This window comes from Crocodylus siamensis, chromosome 1 (assembly GCF_052110815.1).
Source record: "Crocodylus siamensis isolate JL-2025a chromosome 1, ASM5211081v1, whole genome shotgun sequence".
In the NCBI taxonomy this organism is placed as follows: domain Eukaryota; kingdom Metazoa; phylum Chordata; order Crocodylia; family Crocodylidae; genus Crocodylus; species Crocodylus siamensis.
The window spans coordinates 344595341-344618908 of NC_143395.1; the positions used below are offsets into that span (position 1 = coordinate 344595341).

At 39.8% G+C, this 23568-nt stretch overlaps 1 long non-coding RNA gene across 1 annotated transcript in view; it reads right to left on the bottom strand.

Moving 5' to 3' along the window:
• Positions 1–23568, bottom strand: part of LOC149874918 (uncharacterized) — a 252491-nt gene that overhangs the window by 64195 nt on the left and 164728 nt on the right. The window lies entirely within an intron of this gene.

The following is a 23568-nucleotide window of genomic DNA, read 5'->3' on the forward strand; positions in this document are numbered from 1 at the left end:
TAGAGGTGTGAGGCATTATAGTAACTTCTGGTTTGCAAGCTTGTAAGTTAAAATGCTAATTTAATATATATTAAGTGATTTTTTTAATAGCAAGTAGCATGTGATCTGAAATGCTGATCCTCTGTAGGAAGTTAATATTAGTTTGAAGTGTGGGCAGCTTGAGATGCCATGTCTCTTTCTTGTTCTGTGGGATTAAAATTGTATCTTAATTTATGTTTTTCACAAGAGGAGTGCTGCTTTCTGTTCAAGACAAAATGAAAGTACTATTGCCTAATTTGCTATCTGAGGCAAATGCTTCCTTAGGTCAGAGTGAGGTATCAGAGAACCCTATTCTGTTCTGAACAGTTATAATAGAACTGTCTGGTCATTACAATTGCTCTAATCTATAACAGTAGTGAAAGGACTGGTGCTAGTATGACTAAACTAAGTTCGGTGGTTGGAGGAGCAGAGTAAGAACCCTTTGATATTATTGATTTTCTGAAATAAGAAGAGAAGCATTGAAGAATGTATTTAACTTCAAAAAATGAAAAAACTCACATTTTTGGTCCCATATTTGAACTAAAATCTTAGAAGCTGGTAATCACTCAGCTTTAATAAGGAATGATTCGCATATAGGGTAGTCCCCATGTCATATTTATTGCTATTTTAGCCTGGACATTTTCTATGGTAGTACTTAAGTTGCAAAAACCTCTCTATCTTTTGCAACACACAGTTATATGGCAAACCCTAGTGCTTAATACACCAGGCAACGTTCATAAATCTTCATAAGAAAGTAGGCTAACTAGTTCAAATCTTTCAGAAACAAAGTACAGGTGAAAGATACTTTGGGAAAATTAAAGTTGTAATCCACCCTGACTACTTAGGTTTAGAAAATCACTTTCTTGGTATTCATATAAATGTGCCCATTATCACAGTTCTTCTTATGACATAAACTATATAACATCTTGGCATAATAAAATACATAATTCTTATTTACTATTAATTAGTTCTTAATGGTTGCACAATGAAGGGTAATGGTCACCTAATGACTAGGGGAGTGGGGTGCAAGAATGGTGGCCACAGCTGGCTGGCAGCTATTACTGTGCCAGACACTGCTGCTGCCCAGGGTGCAGAAAATGCTTGTTATACATGCCTCTAGTTCTTAAATATCAATAAAAAAGTGAAGTGAAAAGAAAAATGGTTTGAGTCATCACAATACAAGGGTCCATATTACATATTATTTTCTGCTTCATTCTTGGGTTCTCTCTCCACTGTAATTCTAAGATTGAGAAGTACCTCAATCACACATTTACCATGATCTTCAGATGCCATAAGATAAGAGTATTTTGCAAGAGGGAGAAAAGGATATTCATTTATAAACTACTAGGAAATAGTCCAAAAAGAGGAAGACATAATGACAATGAAGATGACAAATATATTTGGTCTGCCATTAATCTTGGTTTTCAAATACTACCTCTTTTATGAAGGTGATAAAAAGCTGACTTGCACACTGTATCGACTCTTCATTATTATAGTGAGAATTTTTCTTTAAATACTGGTATTAAATGTAGAATAAGTAAGCTAAATATTATTACCACAAAAGTGCAATTATTTACATAATCTCATGTTATAGTTGAGCTTTATAAACATGTGCTGTTTTCTTTCTGTGTTAATTAGCTAATGACTTCTGAGTCAACTAACATGCAGGTTTTGTGTAGCACATCACCATGACCCATAGTAATGCCAGGTCATTGTTTACATATGGAATAAGTGTATCTGGAGGTAATGACTTCTGGAAGCCCACTACAACTCAATATAATGCAGTATTCTCTGATTGTAGGGTAATGGGTTTATATTACCGATATAACTTGTCAGAGGGCACGTCTACACATTCATTAACATGCCATAGTTACTGTGCATTGAGTACTTGTATAATCAAGTACAAAATCAATGTGCTGCAACTGGCATTACTGCCCAGTTCTGCTGTTGCACGCCTGTTTAGTGATGCTACTGCGCAGGTTGGGGCAGGATAAAGTGAGGAGTGGTGAAGTGTTCCAGACACTAGATATGGAAATCTTGCTGTCCACAAATAACGTTTTTTTTCCCCTGTTTTTTTTTGCACCGGTCCTGGAAGCACTGCTATACCAGGTCAATGCATGGAGTGGATGGAGCAAGCTCTGGTTCCACCACCCAACACCAAAAAGAATCTGCTCAATATAGACCTCCGATGGAGACATATCAGAGACAATCACCTGCCCTGGGAAAACCACCTGACTGATCATGGTGTCTCCCCTGCCAGGTGAACTGGTTCACTGAGGATCAGTTCAAAATGTCATATTTACTCATAAACCATACACACGCTTTCCCCAAGAACCAGACCTCTACAGGTAGGGTGAATGTCTGAAGCAGGGAAGCTGTTTTTTATGCATTTATTCTGGTGAAGAAAGAGCAGAAGCATAAAGGCACTGTTACAAGGCACAGCTCTAGGCCATGATACTGGAAAAAACTTCCCTGTCCCCCATATTCTGCCTTCTAAAAAAAGAGACTTATTTAGTGTGATATGTGAGAAATACCAGATTATCCATTTATACTTCTGAAATATTTTGGGAGATTTAAACCATTCTAAATGGGCTTGTATGTCTTGATATTTCAAGTTTAAGCTATATTTAAAACAGTCTAAGCGTTATGTGTGTCTGCACTCTAAGTTGACTTTCTTACTGAGTTTCTAAATACTTTGGCCCTTTTAATTTAGCTACAAAAATAACAGAGGTAATGGGTGAAATGAAAGGTTAATTTCAATTAGATATGTCTACATATTTGGCAAATGCCTTCATTTCCCTTGATTAAGGATGGGACTGGGGAACCAATCCTCCTCCAGACAGATGAAAGCAGGAAGAATGAAATGGAGCCTGGGTCTATATTGACCATTCCTCAACATCAGAGGCAGACAATTATTTTGGGCGGAGGGACACTTACCGAGTTTTGGCAAGCCATCGAAGGCCGCATGACAGGCAGCCAGGGGCAGATAAATATTAATTTTAAAAAAATGTAGGGACCCCGCAGGCTGGATAGAATGGCCTGGTGGGCCACATGCAGCCTGCAGGCTCAATATACTTCATGCTGAAGAAACTTACTGAGAGGTACAGGGGAAATCTGCTCCTAAGGAAATGTATCATTCCTTCCATACACCTACCTCAAATTCAAGTCTAAAGTATACAGGGTAAAATAAGGAAATAATAAGATACCCAATTCAGCTAAATGAAATGGTGTGGTGTGTGACACAGTATAGTACTATCATGACAATTGCAACAGGTAGTTCCTGGCTGATACCTGTCTTTTCTTTTCAAAATGAACAACAGCTGAGGACCAGTGACCCATGACAGGTCACAGCTTGGTGACTGAGAATAGGTAAGGCAGGTAAGAACTCTTTGTGTATGTTCAGGGTTCAACCTCCTTGCTAGACTCTCAAGCATATAAGGGAAACAAAGCACATACATGTATCCAGAAATGCAATTATTTATTTCGTAGTATTCATTATTTCTGGCCATGTGAATTCAAATTTATAATGCTATAAACTGTTTCTTCCTAACCTTCCATTAGCAAATACAAGTAGGACTCCTGCCCTGCCTTCAGCAATCTGAACATTAGTAGGTCAGTACCCTAGGGCTTTTCAAGGAAGCAATTTGGGGGTTTTATAAACCAAATAACCTCAAGCTGTGCAATAACATTTTTAAAGTGTAAGTACTGTACCACTGGTGTCATTAGAACCTCAGATGTGCAGCACTGTGGCTATCTTATTTCTAATACAGTATGAAATTATAGATGTTTCCCCATAATATTGATTTATGAGACTAACAATAAAATAACATATGCAGATGGTTTCTAGCATGCAGTTGAAGCACCTCAGTAAGATTCTCACAGTTAGTGGCACCTTTGCATAGTGGGATAAACTCTAGAGAGAAGTGTTCTACATTAGTATCAGTGTCAAACTGACATTTCAGGGTCAGTGAATAAATATCCTAACCCCCAAGTGTTTATTTTTGAGCAATTTTGTACATACTGACCTTGACTCTACATTGCTTCTTAGATATGCCTATATTTTCTGTACAAATCAGTTTGCTGTAGCCCAAGAACATTATTACTACTCTGTTAATATGAATTAATCAAAGGTTAATACAAAAACTTCCTTTCATTTATTCTTATTTTTTCAGCCACTTTGCCATTGCTGAAATAAACTAAAGACTTTTACCATGTAGACATAGACCAAATATATCTGGTTATTTAATTTAATTTGCCAGTCTCAAGTTTGAAGTGACATGTAAAAATGGCTAAAATAGGCAACTTTTGGATCAATATGAAAACAATCAATAATTGCTGTGTTCCTAGCAAGGGGAATTTCACCTTTTCCTGTGGTAGAAGGAAATCTGGAAAGTGGAAAATTGTTTTTTTTTTCCCCAGGTCCTGTTATGGCACTTTTTTCTTGGAGGCTTCCTAACAGGATAGCTCCACTGGAGGTACATTTCCTGTTATAGAGAACCTAGCTTTTGATTTTACAAGGCTTTTTAGTGAAGGAACCAAATGAGCTCCATGTTACTGCTCTGGAAGCACAATGGGGTCTTACAGACACCTTAAGAGGCCAGTTGAGGATTTCCTGAGAATTAATAATCTGGTCTACATCGTTTTGTGTTGTGAAACTGTGATATATGAATTAGGGTGGGATTTATACGTAAGAGTCTCTTGGAAGCCACCACAATTAAAAGTAGTCTTTCACTACAACTTGGCTACTGTAAATTATACCACAGCCAAAGTTGGCCTCAGTCTGGGAACAGGTTTAGGAGAAGTTTAGGTGTGGCAGGCTGAGTCTACATAAGGCACTTTACTTCACAGTTGCATAGTTTACTGTGCAGTAAGTGAGAACATCTACATATGCGTATGCTTACTGTGCAGTAAAAAACCCTAATTGTGAGTAAATCCGATACCTGCAGCACAGCACCCTCCCCACAGAATACAGAGAGGTGGGAGACAATATAAAACTTTATTGAGCAATCCATACCTCCACAGCCAGGTAGGCACAGGCCTCTCACATGCAGAAGGATGCTTTGATGGTGGTATCGCTATCCTCCTCAGCTGCAGGGGACAGGGATGTGTAGCACACCCACAGGTAGCCAACCAGGCACTGTTAGAGGTTGCAGGGCAGCCTGGGCTTGTCCCTGTTCCATCGTAGCTCAGAGATGCCTAACCCCCAGCCTGAGGCCAGGCACCACACGGCCTCTCATACAGAGCATCTTATTTCTGAAGTGTTTCAAACTTACACAAAAAGCTTCTTTCTCATGGCTCTACAGGGCCTGCAGCTGCACGTGAGGGAGGGTATGCGGTTGGCAGCTGGGGTGTGGCCTCAGGGTCACTGATGCCCACAGCCGGGAGCCCTGCAGATCTGCCAGCTCCTCCAGAGGAGGATCCTGGACAGGATCTTCCAACTGGATGACCATGGCATTGGAGGATCAGCTAGTGGTTGTTTGGGCCTGGTGGATGGAGAACATGACCCTGAAGGACATATGGAGGGCAGAGGATGTCACCAACAAGGACTTGTGGGACTGGTGTGAGGAGGGGCTGGGTGGACCAGGAGTTCTGGGCACACACCCTGGCCCTGGAGCATGAGCAGCTGGAGGAACTGGAAGAGCAGAATGCCATCCTGGCATAGGGTAGTGCAGGCCGTGGATGATGATTACCAACAGCTGGACATCATTCTGGCCCGGTTATCACCTTCGTTCTGCTCACTGTCTGGCTCCAGACCCTATCCCTGCCTGCTCCCTGGCAGCCATCCACTGCTCAACAGTAGGCACAGGATGTCCTGCATCACCTCCAGCTGCCAGGAGCTCCTGCCCCAGTCCCTGCCCTAGGTCCAGAGCCACTCAGCCCCACCCCCCACCCTGCTTGGGCCTGGGCCTTCCTCTCACCCCAGTTCCATGTAGGCACAGAGCTAGAGCTGCCTCCAGTAGGGCCAGGGCTACACACCAGCCCTGCCGGGCTTGGACACTGCCTGCCAGAGGGGGAGGCACCTGTGCTGGAGAAGCACTGGCTGCCATTGCCCTTGGGTGAGCTCCCCACCCACTGAACTCACAATAGCATGCTCCTACCAGGCATCACAGATGTTTTGCAGCACACAGCCTGTGACAATGATGTAGGGAAGGTTGTCCTTGGCAAACTTGAGGTGCACTCTGCCAGAGCATGAATCTAGCTCAGGCAGTGGTTTAAGTGGGCCTGGTGGGGGTCTAGCTGGCTAGTAGAGGGCTGCATGAGCCAGGGAAGGAGTGGGTAGGTGGAGTCTCCAATGAGGAGGGGTGGAACACCTATGGTACCCAACTGCAGGTGTGGTACCACCAGTGTGAAGCAGCCACTCTCCACCAGGCCCAGCAGGCCAGAGTTCCTAAAGATGTTGGCACCAGGAGCACTGCCCACACAGTCAGCGCTGACATGTGTGAAGGCTCCTAACTGGTCTATAATGGCCTGGAGCGCCACAGAGTGAAAGCCCCTCTGACTGTAGTAGGGGCAGTCACCATGGGGCAGGCAGGTGACAGAGATGTGAATTCCATCCAGGGTCCAGTGCACTGGAGGAATCCCAGGGCACAAAACCCCACCACCATTTCCAGGGAGTCATGCACACAAAGCATGGTGTACCCCAGCACATTCTGGAGGGTGCTGCACACCTCCAGGATGGCCTCCCCAGTGGTGGCCTGGCCCATACCAAACAGGTGGCTGATATACTGAAGGCTTGAGCAGGGTGAGGTCCAGCCAAGTGTCCATAGGAGAAATGGCTGCATGGCAGTGTCGTACTATTCCAGTTCTGGCCAGAACTGCTTCAGGAGATCCTGGAAGGTGACCCAGGTCATCCTGAAGGCCTTCAGGCATGGCTTGTCATCCCAGTTTTGCTGGACAATGTGCTTTCAGTAGTCCTGGCTGGTCCAGCAGGCCCAGTGGTAGTGGGGCTCAAGGACCAGCAAGGCAATGGTGGCCCTGGTGGTGGAATCCTGAAACTCATCATCAGTGTCCCTGCTGGGGTCCGGCCAGATGGACCTGGCAGGTGGCAGGTGAGCAGTGGTGGCTCTGGGATGATGCATGGTTGGTAGGCAGGTAGTCACTGCATGTAGGGGATCCAAGTGGAGTGAAATGGCCATGGACCAGCCAGTCGTTGTTGAGGCGGATCAGCAGGGCCAGTGTGATGGCCAGCAGGAGCCCAGGACACTGGTTGTTGCTGCCAAGGGCAGGGGCAGGGGCAGGAGCAGGAGCAGGAGCAGCCATGGTGTAGGGAGGCAGAAGCAGCAAGGAGAGCACTGCTATGTGCGGTACCTGCAATGCACATGCTGCTCCTGGCCAGTGAAGTGGCTGAACAGATCAGTGAGTAGGGCTGGCTTTTGAACAGGGCTTCCAGCTGTTGACAGCTGCAGCTGGAGCCTGGAGCTCCCCCCTGGTAGCGGGAGAGGCCTATTGCAGGGCCCCAGGAAGTGGGAGCAGATTGGCAGCAAATCTGCTCCTGCTTTCCTGCATGTGTAGATGCTTTCCCAGCACTGTTTACTTGCAAGTAATTTACTTGCGAGTCAACTGGTGCCACAGGAAATGGACATATAGATGCGCCTGCAGTCACCTTGTTTTCAACCTCACATATAATATGGCTGCCACTGGAAGATTTACAGTTGACTTCAGCAAGGTCAGGATTTCATCCTTAAAATCTGTTTGAGCCCTGAACTTTTGTTTGTCACAGTCAATTCCTCTTGCTCATGTAGCAGTCAGATACAAGGTTCTTAGTTTCCTCCTTTTGTGCATTTTTAAAATTCTGCCTTCTGTGTTTTAATAATATTTTTTCTTAATAGTAAATATTATTATATTTTGTCTTGGTAGAACACCCTGCAAATGTAATTAAAGCTGGAGGGATCATGGCAAACATAAGTGGACACTGTCCCGGAAGTAGGAGCATGGGGGAGATGGTTAAGACAGAAAATGTTCGATTACGATCCTATCCATTTTATCCAAAACATATTAAACGTAAGGCACAGAAAAGTCATTGGAGGGTAGCGGCCAAATTCTGCTAGGTTATAGCTAGAAGGTATCGTGTTCCCTTTGTTTCCCTTGTTTCTTCAGACTGTCATTAGTTCTGTTTTTGTCAGCTAATATTTCAGGAACTTACCCAGCCCCACAAACATAGGGTGAGTTTATTCTACCCAAGAGCCTACACAGCAAGTATTTAACCCTCTTTGCATGTTTAAGGTGATTGGAAATAGGATCTGAACTTGCATAAGTGACATAAATGTGGTTTTGTAGCTTTATAAATGCCACTTGGGCCACCCTTCAAGACCACCTGGAAGCTGCAGCTAAGAGTGTCACCAGGGGCACATAACTTCAATTCTCCAGTGTTTGCACTGATTTCCAATAGCTTTCTAGGTAACATTTCTGGTGCTGGTTTTGGCCTATATGGTCCAAAATTATAAAGGCCTTATATAACTATGAGGCTACCTTCTTTTTCATGTGTCATTATAATGCCTAAGGTCAAGTGAGAGCAACCTCCTGCAGTGTCATTCATACACCAAGTTCACTTGGCAAAAACATGCGGGATATCATTCTCTGGAGTTGCTCCTTGTTCTGGAGCTCCCTCACCCAAGAACCTGAGCCTGGACACTTTCCAGATGTACTGTGAAAACCTTCCTATTTTGGCAGTCCTTTAGCAAGAAAGGCTAGGCTGGGATATTGTTTAGGGTGGTTATGTTTTATTTTGATACTGTACTTGACTTTATGAAATGCTTTGTTCTCATGCTTGTTCTTCTTAATCTATTTTCTTTTCTTACTGTAAACTACCACAAACTTTTGTAGGGAAACATATAAATCAAATAAATAAATACATGCAAAGGTGAAATAAGATTTGGCCTCTATAGTCCAGTATTCTTTACCTGAGTGGAACATATCTGGTCAGTTAAAACACTCACCAGAACTGTCCCATTCTGTTCATTGTAGGACTAAAATTTCACAGGAGAGCTAACCGATACCTGTTGTCCCAGTTGAAACATGAGAACATGCATCAAAACCAGAAAACATTCCTTCACACATTTTTGTTGGCCATTTCTAAATCTAGAAGATTATGATAAACCCATTAATCGTATTACATCAAAAAGTAGCTGAGTATCTGATACTATTTCCTAAAGTTATTGTGAGTTTTTTTCTTTTTTTCTTTGGATGTTGGTTATAAATTAATCATACTTGGAATGTGTGGTTTGCATCTGCTTTTTAAGCGTTAGGAAATAGTTGGTTCTCACAACTTCTCTTATTTATCCATCTTTTCAGATGGGAAAACACTTTTCTCTGAATTGATGACTACTTATTTTGCAGCTAAAGTAAATACAGGTCTATATCTCTTTTCATTTGTGTGAGATGCTGACACATTCTGTCACAACATAGCATGAGTAAATGGGAAAGTGACAGCTTCCTGGCAAAATTTTAAAGAGATAAACATCTATTTTTGTTTAAACAGCTACTAAAAATCAGATAGAAGCTTTCCCAGCTGAAATGTTATGGAATATATGAGTGGTGCAAATTGGTAAATGAATGCACACTGCTGAAGTCCTGATATTTATTGTTAACTCTACCATTTTGCCTGTATTTGCTCATCCTTTAATATAAAGAAGACTTACTTGGGAAATAAGGTAATGCACAAAAACTACTGGAGAAGATATGCAAAAATAATCAGATTAACATTAGATTTCCCCCCCAACAGATTAGGAAAACAGAAAATGGAAAAAATGGAAAATAGAAAATGGAAAAAATCTAAACAGGTATTTTGTTTGTGGTAGTTTAGTGTGCTAACAGTTTCTAATACTTACACATTATGCTCCTTGGCTGAGTAGTAACAGGATAGGAGAGAGATAGGAGGCTGTTAAGAGCCATTTTTGGAATTTGGGTCAATCTAGAATAAAGAAACCATGAGGAAAAAGGAAAAGTGAGAGCAAAATATAAGAAGGGGTAGAGTTATTTTTTGTGTATGAGAGAGAGAGAAAATGAGAGATGGGAGAAAGAATGGGCGTTATTTTGGAGGTAAAGGACAAGATACAAAATGGTTACAAAGAAGCATAGATAAATCAGAAGAGTTCAGAGATAACAGAAAAGAAAACAGAAGATATGCTAACAGGGAGGGAAGAAGAGAACAAAGGAAATATGGAAGAGAGATAAAATAAGGCAGATGTCCATGTACAGTATGGTAGAGACTGTGGGGAAAGAAAACCACCAGAGAATAAATATGAGGAACTCTGGGTAGAAAAGGACACTTGACAGAATATTTACTGGACAGAGGATTTGAATTATTGAGAAAATTAAGGGAAATATGGGATGATAGTCAAATGGGACAAAAGAAAAAATGAGATGGAGAATGAGGCACCGGGATGTAAATATAGGGGATCCAATAAAAAGGGAGGGGAAAGAAAACTGGGAAAATCAGAGGAAAGGGATGAATATGAAAAATATGTTGGAGATGAAAAAAGTTTCAGTGATCCAGGGAGAAAAAGATAATAGGATGATAAAGTAAGAAGTAGGAGATAAAAAATGATCAAATGAAATTAGTAAATTAAAAAAGGAACAGTGATACCAAAGTAGAAAGAGAAAACCCAATACCAATACATATTAATTAAAACGTTTACTTTTATATATTTCATCTCCACAATGTTTGATTGTGGTAGGAAGTGAGAAGTGGAAAAAGGGAGAAATTTGTTTTAAGTCACTCGGCTTATGGGATAGCCATGATGATTGTATCAGCAAACTGTGAAAGGAACCTGCAGGTAGAATATAGTCCAAGAATGAGGACCGTACCTGCTTTTTTTTTCTGTTGGTTTGAGTACTGACTCCAGAGTCCCTTGAAAAGAAAATAGCATTGATGCAGCACTTTTCAAAGCATGGTATACACAGTGATTAACATTTCTAGGAGGTAGGTATGTTCAATAAACCCATTCTGCACATAAGAAAACTGAGGCAGAGAGATGAAATAAAATTTCCAAAGCCAAAAGCTGAAATCAGAGGTCTACTTCCTATATGCCAAATTTGTGCTTTGCCTTTGAGATTAAATTGCTCTAATATTTTACCTGTGGGCGCTGAACATATTTCATTTACTCTTGTTGGAATCATTGTTAAGCACTTAGAATCATAGTTGTGCTGGGGTTTAAGTATAGTATATCTGCAATTTCCATCAATGTTTCTCACTTAACAATAGAGGACAACTCTCCTGTAAGCATCTGCAGTGTCAGTAATTCCATTAACAAAGAAGCCACTTTATTATCAACATACTGTAGATTCATTTTAATGTGTCATTTGCACTTCAAAGTCACATAACTTTTATTATGGTAAATCAATTAAAACTATTTCTCATGATAATTTATCTTCTACAGAGTTTATCATCTCAGAGAATGCAATATTTCCCAATTTAAGTTCCAAGACAAAAGTGATGTAATTTGAATGCCTTTTACTGAGCTTATTAAGCATAAAGATCACAGAAATTTCAAACCCTGAAAGATAACTGTTTCATCTATGTGATAAAATGGAAGTCACATTTTTGTAGCTTACTGGAGGTATTGGGAGACAGTATGCTAATTAGTAATATAACCTCATTTACTGATTTGGTATGTCTCTTGTTTTAAACGATAGTCTGTCTAGAATAGATATCCAGTTTGATATAAATGTGAAAAGGAAATCAAGTGAAGCTACTGTATATGCAATAAAGCTGTGTGTAGCATTGATATCATTATACTACTCCCTCTGTGTATAATCCAGCAATCACCTTGAAGTACAGTTTTTTTTTCTAATGTCTGGGCTCCTTATTTACAAGGGACATGTCCAAATTCTGCCCTTAAAAGTGACATTGCGGTCAAATCCTTAACTTGCATAAATTGACATAACTCCCATGAAGTTAGTGGAATTCCACTGATTTACATCAGCTGATGTAAATCACACCTGCTGTTTTTTGAACTTCACATGAAAAAAATTGTAGATATAACAAGACAAAATAACTCCTTTATATTTCAAATTGTTTGTGCCTGACTATGGCTGGCTGAATGTTTCTTTAAACTTAAAAATTTGTAAAATAATCATAATAATCAATAATTAAATAATGGCATAAGGTGTTATGTTCAAGTGTACCTAAGTGACTTAGAAGCACGTGCCTCCTCCCTCCCCATATTTAATAGTGACTTATGGTACTTAATTATTTATGAGGTTTTGAAACTCCTACGTTTAATTAGTATTCTCTATCCCAACATAAATGCTTGGTTCACAGAAGTACTCTATAATAGGAACATAATAAATAAAAAAAAACACCACTCCCTTGAAAACACAGAGAAACAAATGAAGAGCAGCAGCAGTCCCCATATTCAGTAATCCCTATGGCCTTCTATCATTTCCACTGCACTAGCAGTAAATAATTGCACTTCCTAAGCCCTAGACCTATGCTCAGCAGGGGAAGGAAGAGCTGTTATTGGCTAGTGTGTGTCATTTGATTGCATGTCGCTAACCCCTCATGGTTCACCACAGGAACCACTGGTGCATAGCAGCTCTCAGCTGGAGTAAGTACTCTTGGCTGAAGTAAGCTAACTGGGAATGCTGGGCTGCCAGTTGGGCTAGTACAGAAAACAAATGAACCATTTTGGGGCTTGACGTACCCTATTTAAATCCCTGACTCAGACTCTGTTTGGTTTCTGTATCTTATGGGTTGAAATACACAGTGGGTGTATCTTCTGTACGTGGAATTAATGCTAATACTTCACGTGGAGAGAATTTTGCTCCAGCAAATTACCGTTTTGAATACTGAAAGTACTGTGCATGCAGCTTACTCTACAACACTTAAGCTTTGGAACAAATTAGGATCTCTGTCTTTACTCACAGTTTGTGTTTTTTCCAGAACTGAGTGCAAGAGATCAGCAAAGGCGAGAGTGACTGAAGAACAGAGTGAGTAGACTCACTCTCAAAGGACAGTACAATCTTATGAGTTCTGACTGTGAGACCCCTTTAAGCATTACTGAATTTTCTTAATAAAAGACATAAAAACCACAAAAGGGTTTATGAAGATGTCAGGAAATATAACTAGAAGTAATGGGGTGAAATAGAAAAAAAGGAAAATTTAGACTGAAAAGTATCCTAATGGTGTGATTTATTATACTGCATTATGTGTCCCAAGGGAAATGGTAGAAGCCCCATTAAATAATGGAAAAATTCATATCTCCTGAGGACTAGAACATATGGGAAATAAACATAGGAAAACTGAACAGATTTAATCTAGGCTAGAACTGACCGATTCCTTTTGCAAACAGAGTATTCCCAATGGGACAGCAGAACAGATATAGAGCATTTTCCCACCATTTGTATTTGTATGGCATGAACAGTATGAAGTATGTTTCAAAATAATCTCCCTTGATGGTGATTATGTGTTACTATGCAAAGTAACCAGTTTAGCATTAAGATAGTGTACTTAAATTAATAATTTCATATTATGGTCATTCAAATCAGCAAAGAATAAACTAGGCTCTTGCATAATTAGCCTTGTACAGAGTCCTTTACAAATCATTCATTTAGGAATTGTTTCTGCATAATTCATTTGGAGTTTTGCTATTGACTTCAGGGGAAGTGGAATATACTCTTACGTTTTGTTTCCCAGGAACAGCTAAGTATCCTTGAACAACCCCAACATTTATGAAAGTCAATGGCATTTTAGTATAGAGATGTTCAGTATTTTTTAGATTCACTACCACTAGGTCTTAATCTAATCTACCTTTCCATTGAAGTTAATAGCAAAACTTGCAACAAGGTTTTGAGACAAGGATCAAACCTTTTGGCTAAGTATAGACAGTCAAAAGCCCAGCACTGAATTATTTTAATCTTTGCAGGTTTGTCTAAGCTTCAGAGATTGTACTGATAAGTAAGTGAACAGACATTCATTTTTGATTCTGGAAATTCAGCCACATTCCTGCCTTGGCCCAGGCCAGAAGGCAGGGGACACTAGAGCATGCGTCCCTGTTTGGCTGGAGCAGAAAGCTTGGGACAAGGCTAGCCCAACCACTCTGAGAGAGCAGGCTTGTGGGGGAGGTGCAAAACTTTCCAGGATGCCAGGGAACTAAGTTAACTTGAATCTGGAGGGGATCTGGGACAAAAATGTACTAAACCGATTTAATATAAATCAGTTAAGTCTGATGCTACACCCGTCCAGGTTTATCTTAAACTATTTTCAGTCGTTTTGAAAGCAGTTTATATACACTGAATTTTGTTATATTATGGATCTGAATCCATTTGTGATCACTTTTACCAGTTTCTGTGTCATTTCCATCCCTACCCTTTAACAGATACTGGGTTTAAGTCTTTCTTGTGTATCTCCTGTGACCTCTATCACCTGTGCAACGTGGATGTAGAACTATAATGATCTTCATTAGTGGAATATAGCTCCCTTCACTTCCACAGTCTCTGCTCAGTTTGTTTAGTGTAAATACAGTGGAGAATCAGGCTTGATGGACAAAGTGTCATTCTGTATTTAACCTGTTTGAAAAGCAAATGTTCAGACTCATCAATGAAAGATTACTTATATAAATTCTTTTTTTTTCCCCATGCCAAAATATACATTGAGGAATTTTGAGTAAAATGTGGAAAGCTGCCTATTTTACCACCTAAATGTGTTAGTAAAATGTTACTAGAGTGCTGCTCTTTTCTGGTCTCATGCAACCTAAGTACAGTGGGCAGCATTTAAGAATCACGTCTTTGCATTACTATTTTTAAGAGTATTGATTTTTTTTTCTAATAGCCTTTCTGAACTATTTCTTGAGTTAAATGATGTTTCTTTATTCTCTAATTGCAGAGAGCTTACTGACTATAATGCTGGTCTTGAGAGCCTTTTATATTTTTGGTTTGTTATGCTGACACTTATGTAAATAAGCGGCTGCTTACTGGGTTTCAATATATAATAGTCTTAAATCAGTGAGAGCTCATAATAAATATGAAACCAGAACATTCCTTTTTGTAAACACATCTGCAAGCCTGACTGCATCTCACTAAGCATTTTATAGGTTCATTACACTACTTGGCTCACATTGAAGTCACCTCAAATTTTATTTTTATTTTTTCTAATGTCATATGAATAAACTTTGGCTTGTGCTTAGAAGTGTGATTGGATAATGTCCTAATTCTAATTCTAACCTACAGAACTTGGAAAAAATATAGGTTATTATCATTCATATTAATGCCTTTCCTTATATTTGTGTGTCCCAGACTAAACTCATAGAAGGGAGGTCTGCACAGGTCCTTGGGTTGCACACAGTGGTTCACATGTAAACAGGAAGATGAAAAAAATACCCTCATTCAATCCTCAGGAACTTAAGTCTCAAGTGACTATGAGCTCAGGGGCTTTGAGGTCAATCTATGGATAGGGCTCCTCAATTAGCATAACCCTTATCTGATTCCTGGGTTTCAGAAATCAAATTACTACCCCAATTAATTCTGGGATCTACAACTGAAGTTTCAGGTTCCAATTAATTTATACATAAGAAGGTGAATCTCAATCACAGCCGCTAATCCATTTCTGGGCATGCCAATCACTATAGTCCTTCATTAATTCACCAGCTCAATGTCACTATCGGCTACTCCACATAACCAAAGAAAAATAAATCAAATAATGTTTTCACAGCATCTGGGTCCTTGGGTCACTGAGACCATCTGACTCACATGCCCCTCACCTTCTGGGTCAGTATGCTGGGGTCTGTGAGTGGACTCATTCCATCGTGTCCAGGGTCACTGAGACTGAAAACCTCTCCAGGTCCTCAGTCTGGGGATTCGGCTGTGTCCCCTGACTGCTCCAAAGCTGCTGGGTCCTGGGAGCTGTGGAGCTCCTGAAGCTCCCACCACTCTGTCCTGCTTCCCCAGCACTTGTTGGTTCCAGGCGTGGACTGATGACATCAGCTGTTGTGTGCCCGCTGATGCGCAACACATGCTCCTAAAATGGGTCGGGGATCACTTGTGCTGCTCCTTTGCTGGCACCTCCACACCTGCGGGTAAGTAACAGCTGTCTCCTGCTCTTATCAGGCTTTCTGCCACTCTCCTTCCATGGTGTCTGGCCCCTCTTGTGGTGGGCTGACTGACACTGGCATATTCCCCTGTCACAATCCCCTTCAATCTGGAATATGGGATGGAGCGGTGACTTGATCAGAAACTCAGAAAGATTGTGGATATACTGGGTGGATATACTGAAGGGTAGGGCTAGGATTTAGATAGACCTAGACAGATTGGAGGATTGAACCAAACAAAATCTGATGAAGTTCAATAGGGACAAGCGCAAGGTCCTGCACTTAGGACAGAACAATTCTGTGCACCGGTACAGGCTAGGGATTGACTGGCTAAGTAGCAACTGTGCAGAAAAGGACCTGGGGGGGTTACAGTGGACAATAAGCTGAATATGAGTCAACAGTGTGCCCTTTTTATGAGAAAGCTGATGACATGCATTAGTAAGAGCACTGCAAGTAGATCAAAGAATGTCATATTTCCATGTATTCAGCACTGGGGAGGCCGCATCTGGAGTACAGTTTTGGACCCCCCACTATAGAAAGGATGTGTACTAATTGGAGAGACTTGGAATGGAGGGCAACCAAAATGGTTAGGGGCCTGGGGAACATGACTTCTGAGGAGAAGCTGAGGGAACTGGGCTTGTTTAGAGAAGAGAAAACAGAGTGGGGATTTAATAACAGCCTTCAATTACCTGAAGGGTGATTCCAAAGAGGATGGAGCTAGACTGTTCTAAGTGTTAGAAGATGACAGAACAAGGAGCAATGATCTCAAGTTGCAGCAAGGGAAGTTTAGGTTAGATATAAAAAAGTAGTTTGCATGAGGAGGATAGTAAAGCACTGGAATAGTTTACCCTATGGGAGTAGCTATGGGATCTCCATCCTTAGAAGTGTTAAGACCTGAGTAGAGAAAGTCTTGGCTGGCAGTATCTAGTTGGGGATGGTCCTTTTTTGAGAAGGGGGTTGGATTGGATGATCTCCTGATGTTTCTTCCAACCGTAAATTTTTATGATTCAGATTCTATATCCAGCTCTTAGGTCTCCTATCTATACTAGTTTAGAGAAGGCCTAGTAACCAGTTAAGCCAGATTTTGTATACTTTGTGTTGGCAGAGGGTTACCCTGCAAATGGAACTAGAATTAGCATGTGACCTGAAAAGGCAACATATAATAGGGATGGTAGGATTTTTTTTTCTTTGAACTCCAAAAATTTTAAGTCAGAGACTCCAGAACAAGGACTTTATTAAAAAAAAAATTAAGTAGAAGTATCATGATTCCCTAAAATAGAGAAGGAGAGTTATGGATGTGGTCAAGTCACCAGCACTTCAGATATTAAACACTAGTTTAGGTTACATCTTATGAGAATCATGTAATGAGCAATTCTCCAAGCGAAAGGAAGTCCAACTTTCATATTTTCCAAGTTACTTTTTTCTAGTTCTTCTGTCTCATTCTGCCTTCATTTTACAAAAACCCTATTTAGGTTATAGTGGCTTCACAAATGATAACAAGAGCAAGCTTAAACTTATAAATGATAATACTTATTCTACAGCCCCTCAGAGTCATTCATGTATTAAAAATATTAATTTCTTCTTAATATACATAAAATGGTGTCTGTCCTATATAGTTCTTACCAACAGTATTATTCATTGTTATCTAACCCCTGCAAAGACATTAACAATATCTGAAGGATAGTGATACCAGGATTACATCTTTCAAGCCTACTATAAACACTTAGTTTACTTGGTCAGCTATACTGAAAATTTTTAATTCATCAGCATGAACAATGTTGTAAAAAGTCAATATGGTTAATATCAATCATGTCATGTGTATTGTTTGCATGGATGTAACAGTTTTCAAACTGTCCATCCATTTGAAAAAAGATACACAGATAATTTACTTAACCTTGGCAGTATTTGTAAACCTTAATTCATAATTATTTATTAATTGTTTTCTTGAGGTGAAAATTAAACTTCAACAATTAAAAATAGGAACGAAGTTTCTTGGCTTCTTAAGGATATTCATCTTTAAATTTAAACTTTGCTCACCAATCTCTTGAGATGTTTCTTGTCTCTGAGGGCCCTAGGGAATAGCAGAAAATTCATACATATTTAATATTAGTCAAATCATCATATGCAGTAACCTTGCTAAAACAACAATTATGCAGCCTGTTTATGTAAATATAAAATAAGAATTACACGTTGTTATTTAGAACATTGGAAAGACTTGTAAATTATTTAATCTAAGAAGACATGCTTTGGGGTGATTGTGAGCAATTTATTTACAATACGTACTATGGCAAAAAAAAATTGTTTATTTGTATTTTCATACTCAAATCAGCTGCACTAGTTTTAACTTGGCATAATCTTTAGAGGCCCATATTGGGTTATCTCGTATATAGACAATTAATTGGCTGGGTCAAATTTTGTTTACATTAAAAATATATTTTTATCCCTGCAATTTGGCAAAATTGGTTATTTGTGAATTGTCAATAATAAAAGGTCGCACCTGATGGGATCTCTGGATACATCATATATTCACTGAATTAAATATAATTGTGGCAATTCCTCCCCGCTCTTTTGAGGTTGCTTCTGAAGAAATAGGCCATGGCATTTATTCCTAAATAGTTCCCATCACTGGATAAAAAGGCTTCTGAAGGAACAGGTTGAGTTCTACTTAGGAAACTTGGTTCCTAGATTTTTAGCCCCCATTCACCCAATCAAAAACCATGTTACCATGTAACCATCATTGCCAAGGTCTGCCATTATGTCAGTCAAATTGTGTAGTCTATAGCAGTGGTCTAAAAGAATCAACATAGAGGAAGGAATATTTTTTAATGGGACAGGATTGAACACAAGGAGCTACACAGCCTATGTACCATTTCTAAATTTCCTGAGTGCAACAGGAAAGTTCAAAAGACATTCAATGACTGTAAGTGATGTGATACCTTGCAGCCATCTGCTCTGTTGTTTTGTTTCTGAAAGGACAGGGCTGATATATTTGGGGTATATTTCTTTTGATTTAAAGGTTACTGCATAGGATGATTTGACTAATATTAAATATATATGGATTTCCTGCTATTGTCAAGGGCCCTCAAAGACAAGAAGCATCTCCCCTCTATTCCCATCTATTCAGGACCAATGAGGTCATATCTGGAGTACTGTGTTCACCTTTGCGTGTTCCCCACTACAGATAGAATGTGAACAAATTTTAGAGTCCAGCAGAGGGCAACAAAAATGGTGATGGGGCTGGGGAACATTATACATGAGGAAAGACTGAGGGAACTGGGCTTATTTAGTCTAGAGAAGAGGAGACTGAGAGGGGATTTAATAGCAGTCTTCAACTACCTGAAGGGGGGTTTAAAGAGGATAGAGCTATCATTGGTAGCAGATGACAGCACAAGGAGCAAAAGTCTTAAGTTGTAGCAAGAGAAGTTTAGCTTCGATATTAGGAAAAAAATTCTCACTAGAAGGGTAGTAAAACATTGGAAAAGGTTACCCAGAGAGGTGGTGGAATCTCCATCCTTGAAAGTTTTTAAGATCTGGCTAGATAAAACTTTGGTTGGAATGATCTAGTTGGGGATGGTCCTGCATTGAGCAGGGGGTTGGATTAGATGACCTCCTGAGGTCCTTTCCAACCCTCATTTTCTATGATTCTATGGTTTGAAGAGATTGATGAGCAAAGTTTAAATTTAAAGAACAATATCCTTAAAGAACCAAGAAACTTTGGTCCTGTTTTGCCTGGGATGATATTTTGGGGGATGGTCCTGCTTTAAGCAAGGGGTTGGACTAGATGATCTAAGGACCATTTGAATGCTAATTTCCTATGATTCTATAAATTATGACAGATTATTGACATGCATTTAGCTAAATGGGGCATATCTGTTAATAGTTGATAATAAGAATGCTTATCCCCAATTATCAATGCAACCTTTTACAGATCTTCCATATCAGCCATACCATTACCAGATCATTGTGAATACACACAGCCAGATTCAATAATTATACCCTTAGGTGTCTAATGTAGCAGTTGGGTGGAAAGAAGGTGCCTAAGTCTAAGGTAGAAATACTGAAACCCCCTGTTTAGTTGCACCGAATCTTGAAGGTATAATCAGTTTTCATTGGGCTGAGCCCTAACATGTCTAAACACAGTCAAAATCAAAAAACTAGGCACTTAATTCACATACTAAATTCCATCTAGTAAGTGCTTTCCAAGCACACCTAACATGCAAAGTACAATTGTGGCCTCTACTTAAAAAAATAAAGAAAGGAAAAAAATGGTCTGACAGATGAAGCCATTCTTTTGATATAAAGACACAGTGGATTGAAAAGTTGGTTTGGATATGGCAGATCCTGATTCATTCATATATCTTCCTGAGGGGATTCAGAAGCTTCCCTTTCATCAGAAAGTCCCAACTGCTAGGCTATAGGCTATGCTAAGGGAGATGAGAAAGTAATTTCCCATCCCTGCTGTTCATACTAAGCCACTGTACAGCCCAAAGTGTACCATTTCCTTGGGCCAAACAGGGTGTAAAAGGGAGAATGACATTTCAGGTTAGTGATTAGGGCATTCACCAGGAAGAATGAAGTCCTTGGTTCTAGTGCCTTTCCCAAAGCTTGTTTCTGTATTTTACATGAAACAATTACTGGATAAAAAACAGGGCTGGGAACAGGTCTCCTGTATCCTTACTGAGTGACTGTTCTAATCACTAAACTATCTATCCATCTGCACAGTCATAGTTTCTCTTGTTCTGAAGGAATAAAAAAAAATCCTCCCCTGCCCCATGCCAAGGCTTTTTTGTTTCCCCTCCACAAACATTTTTACTTACCGTGTGGCCAAGAAGCTATGTTAACATCTCTTAGCATTGCACCAATCATGCCACGTTTCAAAGGCAGGCAAAAGATGAATTTGTGCCTGGCAGGCATAGCTTTATGAGCCATGCAACTAATATGCCTCCCTTAACTGCTCTGTCTTTTTGCCTCTGTTGTGTTCATATTCTCCAGAAGGGCCTGTACTACTAAGGTCAAATTAGACAGCAGTACTAATTGAAGAGCAACTGAAAGAAATCAATAGAGATACCACTCTATATTAATTGTTATTTTTATCCTAAAAAACCCCACTGGTTCACTTCAGAAAAAAGTGTAATGTGATTGATTCATGAACACAACAGTATGAAAACATGAAGCTTCTGGAACTGTGAAGAATTGCTAAAACAGTTTTACCTGCTGTGGCCTAATATTTAATATTATAATGCTGATGAAGTGTTCCAACCACTAGGTTGGTAATTATCCTATCGTGGATTTTTAAAAGTAATTTATTTCATTTTCTGTAAATCAGTGTTCATATTACATGGGATGCCCACAAGTTGCACAATCTAAAGCCAGAATGTCACTCCTTATTTCCTAAACCTTCTAATTTGTTAATGATTAAGTTAATTTTAATACTATGGGATGGTTTGAGAGCATATGTGATTTAAATCACATAATTCTATTCTACCTGATTTGGGTATAAAAACTTTTTTATTTCATTTGTAAAATAATGCCACTCTGAATTCCTTGTCATTTTTTTCAGTTCATTTGCCAGTAAAGTGAAATATTTTAATCTAAATTATAAATAGACCTTCTGGGATATATTTATGGTTGGTGTTAAAGCATGCTGCACTGAACTTATGCTGATTCACAGTGGTTTAACTAGGGTATGGCAACCTGGGGACAGGGGACAGGATAAAAAGGCTGCTATGGCAGCCTCACAACTGCACCAGTGGTGGAAGCAGCAACCAGAGGTCCCTGCTGTTCCTGTGTGTGGCAGTTGCCTGGATACCTGACCATATCATTATACCTTTGCTTATTCACTCCACCTTAGCATCTTACTCATCTATATATATTTTTAGCTATAATTTAACAGGTACATTTAATTAACTCTTAAGCTGACTTGATCAGGAAAGCAAGCTTTGAATTTTCTTTCTGACTGGCGCATCATTCACTTAGAAACCTACAAGAACCTCCCTTTAAAAATATTTCTGTAGAATCCAGCTTCTTAACTATTCCTAGGTTTTAAGGCATATGGAAAAAATAGAAACACATGTAAAAAGACATAGTGAGTTGTCAGCAACTGGCTTTGGAAAAATGAAAAATGGTGAAGGCTTGGAATACATATTGTTTAAAAATGTTCAAATTTTCTCATTGAGTTTTTCTTAAAACATCCAAACAAACAAAGAAAAAATCCATTGAGGAACAGAAGTAGAAATAGGCACTTGGATCACCAGTATCAGTCTCTATCAGCTGAATACCTTTAGCTTATAGTTGTAGAGCAGTGATTCTTAATCTGGGTGCCAAAGCACTCAGGGGTGCTGTGATATCCTTTGAAGGGTGCCCCAAGATATGAGGACATAAGCTAGGTATGTGGAGATAAGCAGATAAGCAAAGGCCCACCCTCAGCCCCTGCCTGGCCATTCCTCTGCCTCTACTGCCTAGCCCCTCTGCAAGGTGGGGAAGCACTGTAATAAATAAATTAATGTTTTAAATGGGGGGCCAGTTCAATTCATGGGAGTCACAGAAGGATACCTTGACTGAACTGAAGAGGGCCTTAAATTTAAAAAGGTTGGGAACCACTGCAGTAGAGGTTTTTTACTTTTGTGCTGTACTTTATGAGTTCAATCACTATTAGAGATCATTGCAAGACAGTGGCCAGAGGTTTGGCATGAGTGCTTTCCACCAGGTATCTGCTCTTTGTCTCCATTAAATGACCAGCCATGATGATAAGCATTAACTGTTGTAACTGGCAAACTCAGTCCCCATTCAATCACTACTGATTGTCTAAGGTTTGTTACATATAGGTGTAATAGAAGGAACCAAAGTGGGAATACAGGAGTTGTAAGATGGCATTCATCTTAGATTCTGAAATAGAACAAGGGGCTGATTTTACTATGAGTAACATCAATGTGGACACTTGCAGAACCTGTAATTCTTGTGATTTCCTGGCACAGAGTTGAAATTACAGAAGACTTCCAGGCTTTACTGTTTATTCAAGCTGTAGGAAAATAGTTACAATGGGTGGCTTTTTTCCCCTCTGATGTTTGCAATGGCCATGTTAGAAGAAAGATGGGACTGCTGGAGGGCATCTTGGAAGAACAAAAAATTTTAATAATGTCACAGGAGTCTGAAACTGGATGTGCATCTTTTCTAGTTAGCAAATTAATTAAGAAGAGATGTTAAGTTTTACCATCTTATAGAGGATATGATACTGGAAGATAGATGAGGCAGAGAACAACAGAAAGGGGATGATGTTCCACCCAGATCTTTATCTCCAATAATGTATTACAGGATTTTTTTTCTATGGCTCATCAGGCTTCATGTATTTAGTAGTCAATAGCTCCTGTCATATAGCTTCTAAACCCTCCTGGGTTTTCTTTGTAGTTAGTCATGGCATTTTATGACTTTACCATGGGAGGAAAGCATGTGGCCCTTGTTATTATCAAGAGAATATACTCCATCCATTTTGAGAGAGTGCAATGGTGCTTAAATGAAGCAAAATCCT